Consider the following 10,174-nt stretch of genomic DNA (forward strand, 5'->3'; position numbering starts at 1 on the left):
AAATAACTATTGGGATGAAACACACATTACATAAACATCATCCAGTCTTCGAAATTAGCACACGCCCGATCGCCCGTGGCGAGTAAAATTACTGCCGGGCACATACAAAAATTCACGTTTGTGGCCCGCCGGGCATGTAAATTATTGAAGCCTATTGACAGTTTATAAAAAAAATCGTAAGCGGTTCTTGATATTTGCAGATATTTATTTCAATTTTGCTAACAAACACCTTGCCGTAAGTTGTAAAACAATGAAATTCCATTGGTTTAACAACATGCACCTGCTTGCACACGTCATCGTTATTGTTTTTGACCGATGCAGTTCGGTCACATTCGGTTCTTATCGACGGTTTATCTAGACATTAATCGAGAAGATGCTTTTTGAATCGATCATTTCAATCAAGTAATACGCTTCCGTTTTTGTCAATGTAAACAAATGCCATTGTCGACATAGAGGCTATGCAGTATCTTAGGTATGTTGATGGGGCTAAGCCCGATAAAGCACTTATAAAATAGAAAATTGACAATGATTTAGAGAAAAAGGAAGCCAAGAAATGGTACGAGGACACCAGAGAACGCTCTTTTCAAGAGCACTGGTGTAACGATCGACCGTCTTAATTCTAGTGACTGATTAGATGTAATTGTATTCACTACTATTGAAAACAATGTTCTGCTTTACTATGTGTAGCATGTAAGTGTTAAAATGTTGTGATTTGTTATAATTTTGATTAAAAAGTTTGGGCATGTAAAAAATATGTTGGGCATGTAAAAATTCTTAAGTAACTGGCCCGACTGGCATGTAACTTTTCAAAGCTAATTTCGAAGACTGATCATCTGAAAACAAAATGATTCCTCCGGTGCTGTTGCTAGTGTATCACACACATACTGCTTATGACTAGACATACGTAACTTTACCATGATCATACATTTGTTTTCAAAACAATCTATAAACTGGTGCAATATAAGTTAAAAACCTACATATACATGTGAGATTGCACTACTGTCTGGTTATATGTAAATGCCTGGATGCACAATAAATAAACTGATTGTTACCTGTCAGTTTGTTTGCCAAACTTTTTTTACACACGTCAACTTCTTTCATGTAAAAGAAGTAATTTATGGTAAACATTTTTGGTAGCAAATTATATTGTTGCTAGTGTTCACCTTTTACTTATAAAAGACATAGAATAAGTGCGGAAAAGCACATAACCTCATTAAATGCTAGAATTCAGGGTCCTGTCTTAACAAAGATCTTATGACACTTTTTGGTTATGACTGAATATTGAGCTTAATAAATAGGCATTTAGAATCAGTATGATCCTTAAATAAAGGGGTTGCGAATAATGAAAGGAAATAAATACAATTGACCCTTGCTCTGGGAAAATGGGGTTTAATGCATGTTCCTAAAGTGTCGTCGCAGATTAACTTGTACGGTCCGCACAGGCTAATCAGGGAAGACACTTTCTGGTTTTAATGAGATTTTTTGTTTAAAGAAAGTATTTATTACAAAAATCCAGTCTAGGCTGAAAGTGTTGTCCCAGATAACAATGTGTGGACAACTTAAGCTAATCTGGGACGACACTTCACACACATGCATAAAGCCTTATTTTTTTCTAAATCTTAATAAAATACCACTTCAGATATTGGATACAGAGCAGCCAAATTTTTAGCAATAAAACACAAAGCACACTCTATTATCATTATTAGAACATCTAGACTGGTCTCTGAAGGTTTTTCTTGTGCTGCTTGTAGCTTCAGTTAATCTGATTCCCCTCTGTGCTGGTGTCTCTCCCGGGTCTCATCTAGCTCCTTCAACAGGTGGTCATTAGTTGTAACCAGGGACCTGCATTTACAGTAGGGAAGTGAATGCAAAACATTTGCCTTGTTAAGGTTGAAATAATTTAATATTTAGCTTGACTTATGCAAGAGCTTAGGCCTTATTAAGAAACATGAAGTATATGCAATTCTATAACTGATAACTTATTAAAGTTATTGGCCTTGGATTTAAGGGCAAAAAACATTTTAATTCTATAACTGATACCATCAGAGTTACCGGTATAACCTTTGCAGTTTGAATCTGACTCAACTCGATACACATGTTCATTTGTATACAGTACTTATAAGTGCCGTGTTGTGGAATCTGATTTTCTATATTGCAGCAATGGACGGGTACACTTGGGAATTAATTTTTTTAATTCGAAATTGTTTGAAATATCCTAAACTATGTAACTCAAACCATAAACCTTTTTAGAGTTAACTGCTAAAAGCATTTTTTCCTCATCATTAATTATGTAGGAGGTTACCAGAACAAATTGAAAGTACAGAAAGGTCTTGTAAACAATAATTAGGAAGTATTCAATAATAAATGGCTTCTTTAAGTTTACACAGGAAAATAAGATGTATATGCATGAATATTATGATACAATAGACATCTTTACATTAAAAAAGAATTAGTGTGGTATAAACTGTAGTTCCAAAATATCTAGCACAAGCCAGGGCCTCTTTAGTGATGCCTACCTTATTACTCCTGGGTATAATAGTCTAGTGCTGGCACTGCCACAGTTCTTGTATTTGCATGTCCATGCCTCCTTCTTTTACTGTCGGGAGCAAAAATTGCCTTTGCAGCACTAGTGCTTCTGACAGAGGCTACTGATGCAGGTGCTGGTATTGTGTACTCCTGTCACTTGTTTTGACATTCAACAATTTTGCTGCTTGCCTTAAAAGAGCAGCTGCTCTTTGCTGTTAGCTCATATCTGAAAATGTATTCATGTGAATTATTTTTTTATTTATAAAAACAAGTCACCAGTATGTAGAATAATGATAGATTCGAGAGATAATAACTATTACGTAGTCAGATATTACACTTGCTGATCTAAGTTTCTACACTTTTTTCACAGAAATATGATCTTATCTGCTTCAATCATCTAAGTACCATCTGTATGGGAAATCTTCACTATTGCCCTACATGTACTAACATCTTTATGTGTTTTTTTTGTATGGTGTTTATGCCCGTGTATTTAACTTACATTAAGGCAAAGATTCACTTAATTATGCTTCCTGGGTTTAACCAGTACTAGGCTAGGGCTCTGCAGTCTCGCCAGAGGAAACTCCTATGATAAAAAATCAGCACCGCATGTGAGAATCGAACCCAGGACCCCTGAGTTACAAACCGTAAATATTAACTGAGTCACTGAGCTACACATTTTAGATGCAAAGAAAAACAAGATCGATCTGCCATTTAAACGTATAAAAGAAAAATCTTCATTAAATGTGTCTGTTTGAAGACACCTGTTAGGTAACTAACTGTTCAACTCGTACTGTGGTCAACTCAAACCCATTTTGGTCAACTTTTACCCTTTTTTTGGTCAACTGGTACCTATCCAAAGTCATCGCTTACCCAATATACAGAAATAGGTGTAAGATGGTCAACATATATTGATAATAGTATAAAACAGTATGAGAAATATAATTATTTGAAATGAAAAAGAGAAACCATTTAATTCAAAAATACATAAAAAAAATGTTCGTTAATGAGGTAACTGTGCATACTTATTTTCTCACGTTGCTATTCCTTTTAATTAGCTCTATATATGAATGTCCATGCCGTATTGGGGATAAACTAGTAAAAAAACAATTATAATGAATAATTTGAATAAGATACAATTTTACCAACCTAGGTACGATTTGATTAGATAAAGACAGTGTTACGAAGATATGCGATGAAAATAGTATGAAAGTAATAGTTAAATTAAAACATGCCAACAGTTAGACGTTTTGATCATCGTAACCCACCTTCGTTACAATGATACTACAGTATGGGACGTTTGACAAGTAATTGAAAACAATATTACGTCCATTAACTTCAAATAGACCTTAATCACAAACTACTCCTATAAATATGAGGTCGATTTACATCGACCTCATATCGTTTAACGTTATTTTGCAATAGCATCGTTCCAAAATGAATTCATGTCGGAAGCTTTAACGGCATCAAATTCATATAACAGCACAGAATAATCATGCAATAAATTATTAAACATAAAATATAAACATTATTTTACTAATTGCATTAGAAAAATGTTTATACAAACTTACAAGTAATGATAGTCCAGACCTTAAAACACTACCACTGTTCAAATTCCATATTGTTGCCATATAGCACTGTGTAAATTGAAAGTTGCATAATGTTACCTCATTGGTCGGTTATAAATACATTGTTTCTCTATATATCAGGGGTGTCAATTGTCCAAAATTTGAAATCCGGAAAATTAAGCCGAGAGTCTGAGGACGTAGGAGGGCCCAACCCCCCGAGCCCTAGCTTATTGTTCTTTTTTTATAGTCTTTCTAGGTGCATTTTCTGGTGAGTACAATGCGAAATATTATAAACCAAACCATCCGTAACAACGCATGTGTATTTGTCATTCTAAACAAATGATATTAAGAACTTCAAAATTAAATTAAAATGGACAAACCATACCGTATCCGAAAACGACTGTCCGAAAACATGTCCCGATACATCATTTGCAAATGAAATAAAATATGCATATCGTTTGACTGCAGAAAATGTAAACCAGTAACCAGTAACCTAGCAAATACGCAGTCAATATATAATTTGATTAACATATTGTTTTAAAATATGATATTGCAGTGCTTTACTTTGCCAGTGCCTGCTTATGTCAGTGCCAGCCGCTTACCAATCAGAAATCAATAAATAAAATTGGTACCAAGCGCTAATGTCCAGAATGCCGAGGATGCTATAACAATATTCGTTCTGAAATGATCCCGCACTAAAAGAATTTTGTCCCTACCCCCACCCGCCTTAAACAAACTCATTGGATTTACATTCACCTCAAAATCAACCCTGGGCGGCTCAAATCCGGATTTCCGGAATAATCCGGAAAATTGACACCCCTGATATATAGTATTCGATTTAGACGAAAATAATAATTTACGTGGAATGTCATATTAGTTTTCCATTAAAACGTTGATCTTGCTGTGTGTGTTTATGGACGTTATTAATTATGTTATACTTATTTTTGTATTTCATTAAGAATTAGAACGTGTAGCCCTTTTTGTTAACTGTTTTTAGCAAACGATTCGCGGCTTAATAAGACACGGAAAATAGTTAAAGCGACACTTTCATTTAAACAATATTAAATGAAACCTTTTTTGGTATTAATATATTTTATTGACATGTTAAATTCGATACTTGAAAAGGTGTTTAGTCTTTAAAGAGATGTCGCTGATATTGTTAATTTCAATAACTGTTAATATGCTTAATGTTGTGTAAGAAATTGAATAGTTTCACTGAGTTTTATTCCCGCCTAAAATCCGATATCGTAAAACGCGCAACGGTTAAGAATAAGGTCTCAATAAGTTTTAGTATTCAGATCTGAATATCAGCAGCTGTGCCAGCTGGGAGCCCCGTTTTGGCTTTAACAACCGCAAGCGAAACAACATACTTTTTTAAGTCTTGCACTTAGACTCCATGATCACAAGTATAGGTCCCTGCTGTGGCGTATGACACCATAGTGTTATTTAGTATTGGTCGGCACAGTATCTGATCATAACGAGACAATTGGTTTGTGCTGAACACAGGGGCAATAAAACCACAGATCTATCAATAAACAAGTTTATTGAGATATCTTTTATTGAACACCGCGATAAAAATGCTCAAACCACGGACTCTAGATTACACGGATAAGAAACATGGCAACATTCTCAGAATCATCACTGCTATATGTGTAATCACCTAACAATTCGTCTAAAAATAATTTATATATTTGAGTTGAAGACGATGTACTGTTGTATAAGTCTGAATAAACTATCTGTCTGCCTGTCTAAATCAAAGCCGTCATCGTCCCAGTGAAACAAAATCTGATTTTGAATAGTTGAACATGATGCCCTAATGTCAAAATACGAAATGACCCGCGTAACACCGACCGTGATTTTCAAGAATCTTTAATAAATTGATAATTTAAGGTAAATAACATTTCATATAATTATACATAATTCCCTCGTTGATAATTAACAGCAAACGATGAATGTTTTTGACACCCATTTTATTTCAAGTATGCATGCAAAGCCGAATAAAATCGAGAGGGTCCGCTATATACGCTGTTTCATCATAAATTTAACACCCTTTCTGTGTTATAAACAAGAGCTGAAATAGTTAATTTATTAAGATTTATTTATAATAAGCTTTATTAATATGTTTCGTGAACAAAATACTACAATATATCATAAAAAATATAATAATCATGGCAAAGGAAATTCAATGGCCGGTTTCTAAACAAAAGCATAATCGCCGAGACCGTAGCATCAGTTCAGTGCGTTAGGAACGAGCGCTACTTTCTTCCGCCTTCATTCCTTAATTACTTTCGTTTTTAAACAATTTTTTTCTATCGTATACAGAATTCTATTCTCCTAAGCAAGATGTAATTTTTAAAACTGAACTCCAAATATAAACGCTACAAATTGGTATTAAGTACGAACATGTCAACCGTAAATCTAGATTCTAAAACTCCAAAACGGTATGATATTTGAAAAAGTTAAAGTTATAACTCGCCGGGCTGTCGAAATCAGAAGAAAAACTTAATATATATTTATATATCTGTTTACTACGTAATGTAAGCTTTCTAATGATATATAATTTGTCAAAATCGGCCGAGAAATGAAACTATAATTCAACAAAAGACGTGAGTGGGTACATCAAAATGTATAACCTCGGCGCTTCGCTGTACGCTAATTGTACAAAATCGATAGCCACAATACGGTAAAACGCGCGGTGGTAAAACATAAAATGTTTATTTCTTGTGTTTATCTCGCTATAAATCCATTAATAACAACGTGAATATACTAAAACGTATATTTTTGAAAGAGGAATTAATAAGCAACAAGATAACGTATAAACCAATAAAATCGGATGAATAGTTTTTGCATAAGATTGAATTTACTACAGTAAGGGTCAAATACTCGATTCATCTCCTAACAATATACACTCCGTGATACAACTGGTAGTTTTAACACACACATATAGGTTCCATTTAATTAAAGAGTACAGAAAGCTAATAAGTGATGTGGTTTGTTGTACAACAACAATTGGTTATGTGTAACCTATTCAAAAAATAATTTCGTTCAAGATAATTCAATGTAATTCTATAAACGACAAACACACGAAGTGTGTTGTGTATGTTTATTTTTAAAAATGTACATAAGTGGTTTAAAAGCACAATTTTTACACATTTAAGAGGTAATCGCTCACATATATGTCTAATTAATGATAATTTTATGCATTAGCAAAGATTTAACGAGAAAAACTGAAGTTTTAGTTGAACTCAATTTGCTAAAGGAAAACGACGGTAGCCGTTTAGACGTAAGCGGGGTAGCTTACGTCTAATTATTTGGACTAAATCACAAACCAAATGACAACTCAACTTTTGAAATGGGGATTCACCCTTACTCGGTGTGTAGAAATACCGAAATCCCCGTAATTACCGAACGGGATTACTTGTAATCGTATGCAATTTACCTAATAAAACAGTACAATAAACAAGTAAACTTTACCTGAATAAGAAAAGTTGAAAATACGTTCGAAACGACGCTGTAGAGTAATTCATCTGGTAGATATATAATACGACACCGTTATAAATATTAACCTTTTACGAAAACTACCGAAGCACATGCCTTGTGCGTATTCATTTCGCTTAGTAGAACTTACAATCAATATGCCATTTTCTAGCATTACTAAGTATTGAAATGATAATAGTTCAGCAACAAGAAGTTAGCCACATGAACATTTTTACAGAAATAATGCATTTGTCATTTACTCGCAAGAATACATGATTAACATACACCGAGTAAACATTAAAAAGAAGTATGCAAACAATATTTCACTAACTGATAGAAACAAGCATAAAGACGCAAGGAAGACGCAGTTATTTTGTAACAAATAAAATAAAGCAAAATGCAATTGTCATTTAGCAGTATGCAATTGTCATTTAGCAATATGTAATTGTCATTTGGCAACATAAATGGACCGGCGGATATTCCCTTCCATAAATAATGACTCCTTTTGAAAATTAAGTTAGCATCATGCGTATGTTTTACCCATCGTTGGCCGTATAATTTTATTATGGTTTAACAGCGCACGCCTCAGTAAAATTGCTAAAATCAATACAGAACCTATACACTAACTGGAAACGTTCACCGGATATTGCAAGATTATGATCTCAATTTTGAGCGATTCAGCCATGTACAGTATATCTTCTGGTGTTCTCTTTATTTATATTCAAGGCATGCCTTAAAAACAAGCAAGGATAAAAATAATAAAATTAACGACCCGCTTGCACACAATGTAAACTTCATGTAATCAATTTAAACACGCTTCTGTATAAATAATTGAAATACTTTACTCGACCAATCCCTTTATTTAATTATTGCTCGAATAATCATATTTGACATTTTAGATGCGTACTTTCAAAATTGATCGAAATATGAACCTAAACCGATGCATTTGCATCCATATTGTGTCTTGCAAGTGTAGTGTACTGCGTATTGATTTACGGTTTTAACTTTCTGAGAAAGTTTATATGAACCTGGATGGATAAAAGAGGTAGTTTTGTGACAATAAAATTGAGATAATATGTCACACTATATAATTTATTATTGTTTTTAACATAATTATATTAGTAACCGACTAATATGAAGTATTTTCAAGAATGATCTCATTGTCTAGAAGTAATTACTATTGAATATTAATGAATTGGTTAGTTTTTGCATGTTCGTCACGTTGAGTGTTAAAAAGCAATGTCTCCTGAAACCATTCGTTATTGATATTATGAAGCACTAGCCGAAAGTATATGTGTTTAAATGCGCTGGTACATTGGTCAGCCAAACGATTGGTCAGTTAATCAGTTAGTCGGCGAAATAATATTAATACCACTAATTTACCATAATGTGTCGTATTTCATAATCATAGACGTGATAATTCGAATTTGAAAAGGTAGGGGTCATGGTGTGTTGCGGATAGCTGAGTAAAATTTGGAAAGCGTAAATATCACAGAGGGAAGAGGTAATTTGGGTATTTGGATTGGTAGAAAAAGACACTATAAGGTGATTTGTCGGTATATTCGGTGAAATGTCAGCACATAAAGCAACATTTAAAAATATATTATTCCATGAACACAAATAATAAGAAACAGTAAAATTGAACAAGCGACCAACAACTAAATGTCAGACTGCAATGTTCATTACAGCAGAAATTCAAAACATCCGATTAAGGTGACCAACCGACCATTAGTGGATGATCATATCTCGGTCGATTGTATATGTACGCAGCTGAATTTCCTATATATATATTTGAGCAATCACAATACAGCTGGCTCGGTTCAAATATTATTTAGATTTTGCTCGCACGGGTAATTTACGTACTAACCCTGAGACAAGGGTATACATTTGTACATGCAAGTCGTTTATTTAATGATTTGTATCAATTGTTGACAGATTAGGCATATAATTAATTATTGAGTATGCTAAATAAGTGTATAGTGACTCATATTCGTTAAAAACGACTTTTTAAGGCTCAACCCATGTAGTTAAGCAATAAATACTATTCTAAATAATTCAACTTTAAATGTTTTAAGTGAACTTTTGTTTGACTACAACGTATAGAATGTAGGGCCCATTACATTAAAAGGGATCTGTTTGAGTTTAGGAATTATGTACATGTATTTCTGATTATTTGCCACATGATTATTAAGACATTTGTTTCATGATATCGAAAGGTACCTCTATACGTTATTGTACTTATGCGGTGAAACGGATAACATTTTTCTCTACTAACACTTTTAGTTAATAAACTGTAAATAATGCATCCTTTATACCAGCCAATGATATCCGTTCATACCCTGTATATTGGCTTTATATTGTGAAATTGTATTATAAAGCCTTTTAAGAAATTACTTAATTTATTACTGACCATCTTATAACGAGTCATATAATTTTGGCTTAAGTCATCAATTCATTAGTGTGTATGTTTCATTAAACATGGCATTTACGATTTTTTATTAATTAGTTTTATGGTGTCTATTCTTGGTGTAGGTAGTGATACAATTAAGTGAGTGAGTAAGCGTAGAATATTTGACAATCGTTATATTTCCAAGCTGTGTTATATT

At 33.4% G+C, this 10,174-nt stretch overlaps 1 long non-coding RNA gene across 1 annotated transcript; it reads right to left on the minus strand.

The window, feature by feature from the left end:
- Positions 1-18: 18 nt before the first annotated feature.
- LOC127858884 (uncharacterized) lies at positions 19-4,879 on the minus strand. Its single transcript, XR_008039170.1, has 3 exons — positions 4,848-4,879; positions 2,517-2,752; positions 19-1,842 (listed from the first exon to the last, which is right to left on the minus strand). It is a non-coding gene; the product is annotated as an uncharacterized LOC127858884 (long non-coding RNA).
- Positions 4,880-10,174: the final 5,295 nt, after the last annotated feature.

The sequence above is a fragment of the Dreissena polymorpha genome, chromosome 14 (assembly GCF_020536995.1).
Source record: "Dreissena polymorpha isolate Duluth1 chromosome 14, UMN_Dpol_1.0, whole genome shotgun sequence".
Taxonomy (NCBI): Eukaryota; Metazoa; Mollusca; class Bivalvia; order Myida; family Dreissenidae; genus Dreissena; species Dreissena polymorpha.